At 25.6% G+C, this 4,151-nt stretch overlaps 1 long non-coding RNA gene across 2 annotated transcripts; it reads right to left on the reverse strand.

The window, feature by feature from the left end:
• Positions 1-410: 410 nt before the first annotated feature.
• LOC140919485 (uncharacterized) lies at positions 411-3,289 on the reverse strand. 2 transcript variants are annotated; one of them, XR_012162091.1, is made up of 4 exons: positions 2,550-3,289; positions 2,385-2,450; positions 2,164-2,219; positions 411-1,746 (listed from the first exon to the last, which is right to left on the reverse strand). It is a non-coding gene; the product is annotated as an uncharacterized lncRNA (long non-coding RNA). The 2 variants fall into 2 exon arrangements; XR_012162090.1 differs by having other exon boundaries at positions 2,385-3,289.
• Between the last annotated feature and the right edge of the window lie 862 nt (positions 3,290-4,151).

Raw genomic sequence — 4,151 nt, forward strand, 5'->3', positions numbered from 1 at the left:
TAATCGAAAGAAGTCATATTTTTCCAACCAAGTAGCCTTTTATTAAAATAAAAAAAAAAAATTGAATCAACCCAGACCCAATGTGACCAAACAATGAGCAAAAAAACTGAGTGTCTAACCAGTTAATGTTGGGCTCAACAATAGCCCATGTGACCAAACAATGGACAATCCTATTAAAAGAAATCCACTACACACTTCAACATCTATTATTCTCACCCGTACCAAACTATATAAATTACAGAATAACCCTTCTATTATTTTATTAAAAATAATAAAATTAAAATGAAATTTTTGTAACTTCGAGATTAAAAAAAATCAGTACATAATTTTTGAAAAACTAAAAAAATTTGTAACAATTTTTTGATGCAATTTTAGAAATATAAAATTATTAACATCGACTGTCTTGATGATCATCCTCACATATTTTTATTATTTCTATATATATGTGTTATTTTACTCATTTTCTATTTTAAAATAATTATTTAAAAAAAAATAAAAATCACTAGTTTTAAAAATTTTCTGACATCATATACTTACTATTGTCTCCAATGAGCAGCACAAGTAGTTGTGTTGCGGGTTTGTCTGATGAGTGGGATTCGATCCCACGATAAACACCTCCCTGTCCCAGTTTGTGTGTGCTATTTGTGTTAACTAGCTACTAGACTAATGCTTATAAATAAAAATTACTATCATATTTTTTAATATATAATAAGTTTCAAGTTTGACATATTTATAAGTTATAAAATATTTAAATATTAAAATGATGTACATTTGAATATATATTTTTTTATAATTTGCGATGAGATGATTATGATTATGAAATGTGTTTTTCAAAACTATTGTTATAACTACATAATCGTTAGCGGAATAGATGTATCAGTTTGTGCATCAGTCACGATGTAGGTTTTCGATTTGTGATACGCTTGGTTCAAAAATCTTGAAACCCAGCTCCATAGGTTCATGGTCTGAACTATGCTGATAATTTTGCTCTCACTTTACAGCTTCGCGCAAACAATCGAAGTCGATGAATAAATCGTAAAATAATAAAGAGTTTGATAATTTTATCTCTACCTTCAACTAAATATTAACAAAATATAAAATAAAAGCATATAAGATTATTTTGGTTTAAAAAGTAAAAGTATAAAAGTTAAGTAGGTAAGCAAGACAATTTCACTTGTTATTTAATGATGGAACTTTTCCTAACCTATAGAAGTGGAAGGAATATTTAGGAGAATTTATTTTAAATTAATCTATTTTGTAAAATACAAAACACATTTTGTAATAAATTTAAGGTAAGAATAAAGAGGCTTACAAAAGAAATTGATCTATGTAGTGATACAAATATAATTTTATTCATTTTTAAATTTAAATTAAAAGGATTGAAATTAATTGCATCTACCTTTATCTTCAAATGTAGAAAATATCCAAATTCTCCTCCTTTATCTTCAAAGTAATCGACATCAAAGCAATTAGGTTTGATGGTATATAGTTTAATCGTCGATTTACCAATTCCATTGTCCTCCCAGCTATTATCCTTAAATGTAACATGTCTAAAATAACTGGAACGAATAAAATTGGCATCATGAAAGTAACTAGAATCCATTGGAGGACTAGGGTCCCTAGAGATGTTGTTCTACTTCCCTAACCCACTTTATTAGCATAGGTCAAATTGGATAATAAAGATGCCGAAAAATATCCAATATTTTTACCTTCATTTATTCGCCACCAATTATGTGTTTTAAGATCCTGAAAACATTCTTGAAATATGTTAGTGAATATATCATAAATAGTCTTTATAAATTATGTAAAAATTACTCATTATATTTACTTGAAAATTTATGGCCACAAAAAATTAAAACATTTTTCAATAATTAAATATGTTAAATTAAATTGTTTTTCTAATTGTAGAAATTTCAAAATATACAGTGATCACCTGAGTAATAGAAATTATTATCTTAATCATCAGTCCACCATAGATATTTAAATCTCACATTACATATTAAACAAATGAAACTTATATTTTTTATCATTAATCGAAGATACAAAAAATGATAATATGATCTCATAAACTTTATAATTAATGTATTCAACATGGTATGTATGTAGAAGTTTATAAATATTAAATTGTTAGAAAAAATAAAATGAAGGTAAAAGAAATTTTACAGTGTCCATACTGCTAACATATGAGTTGCCGCATCATTATATATTTGTGGAGCCACCTAAAATCAATGCATCATATCAAATTGACAAATCATACACACAAAATTTTGTGCTATATATAACAATATATAAATCAACAGAATGAAATTTGTTTCATTTTGAACAACTTTGAACCTACATATATATATAATAGAAAAACTTGTTGGATTGTTCTCAACTCTTACATTATAAATGTTATTTGTTCCATTAAATCCGGTGAAGAGAAATATATGAATCACCCACGGTTACTTCTATCAATAAATACAATAGATTGATCACATAACTACTCTATAGTTGAAAATATTATAAAGTAAAAATATTTAAAACTGAAAGGTACAAGAGAAACTTACTTGATTAATAGGATTGTCTTCAAATATAACATTATTAAAAAATGATTTGTCTTGGATAAGATCTTCTTTGGTTGTCCTTCTAATAAGAACAAATTTTTGTCGGACACCAGTCCTTTTCAAGCTCAAACATTGTCTTAGTCGATGAATTTTTAACACTAGTTTTTCTAATTTCATTTTGAAAATTAAATTTTCTCAACAATTAAATAAAACGAAAGAAAAATATCATTAGAAGAAAACTAAAATCTAATATTTTTTTCTCATTAGAATTTAATGCATACATGAAACATACGATTTATTAGCAAAAGATGATCAAACAGTAGTTCTTTATTAATATCAATACAATCAACAATATATTCATATTTTGTCTATAGAAACCGAAATCAAACAAAAGGATAATTAGTAAACCATAGAGTAAGTAAGATTATGTTCTAAAAATGAAGCATAATCAAACAAAATGAAACATATAGTGATATATAAGAAGGGCTTGAAATACGTTAATACTCTTTTGCTAGAAGGCTTATTAATAAGTTTTAGTTATCTCTATGTCCAAATCTTCTTTCTTTGTGCTTTGCATCCCATCAAATTGATGGCCAATAATTCTAGCAACCAAAGTCCAAACACATGAAAAAGAGTAATATATTGATTATTTTTTCGAATATCTTGTAAAACAAATTGATACAATGGGGGATCACATTTAGTATTGTCTCTTTTTATAGTTACGATGCTAGAGAATTATTATAATATTGACACCAAATTTTGGTCAAATGTCTAAGGCCATAAATGTAAAGTAAATTTTTCCGGAAAAAATATACAGTAATTTCATATTTTAATTGTCTATATTTTATTATCTTCATAATTAATTCCTTATATATATATAGTTAAATCTAATATTTTAATGAGCAACTAAAGAAATTACCCACTCGATGTAATTGTGATTTATTCAATGGATTGATCTTATCCAATATATATATACACCATGAAGGAGCAAACCTCTAACTAGTTAAAGAAATTAAATATCTATCGTTTATGTCGCATGATGTTGTTATCATCTATCATATCTTTAAATATTTGGTAAAATTTATTTTTTAATTAAATAAACAAACCCAATTTTAATAGTTAGTCTACATTAATTAAATAAGTTGTGTCCAATCCTTATAGGCTCTATATTAATGATTTGTGAGTATATATTTTATACTCCATCTAAAATAAAATATAAACAAAAATAATATATAAAAAGTTGATGTATAGTTAAAAATTATGATCAGGTAAATTGACTTTTCAAATACGTTGTTTGTTTATATTACATTTTAGATTGGGTATTATAATATATATATATATATATATATAATGGTGTAATATGAGTCTTGAAAGATAAATCGTGACTGATTTTGCTTACCCCTCATTGATAAATCATTAGGAATACTATTGTTAGGAGTGGACTTAGATTTTGAAACTATAGTAACATCATCTTTAGAAAAGTGTTCTTCAATGATTGAGCTTACTTTCATGAGAGCGTCATCAATTATGAAAGCTTAATTTAGTTATTTATCCAAATACTTTCATAAGATTCCTCGAACTTAGATCAATCACAAGTTTGATAAT

The sequence above is a fragment of the Cicer arietinum genome, chromosome 2 (genome assembly GCF_000331145.2).
Source record: "Cicer arietinum cultivar CDC Frontier isolate Library 1 chromosome 2, Cicar.CDCFrontier_v2.0, whole genome shotgun sequence".
Lineage (NCBI taxonomy): Eukaryota > Viridiplantae > Streptophyta > Magnoliopsida > Fabales > Fabaceae > Cicer > Cicer arietinum.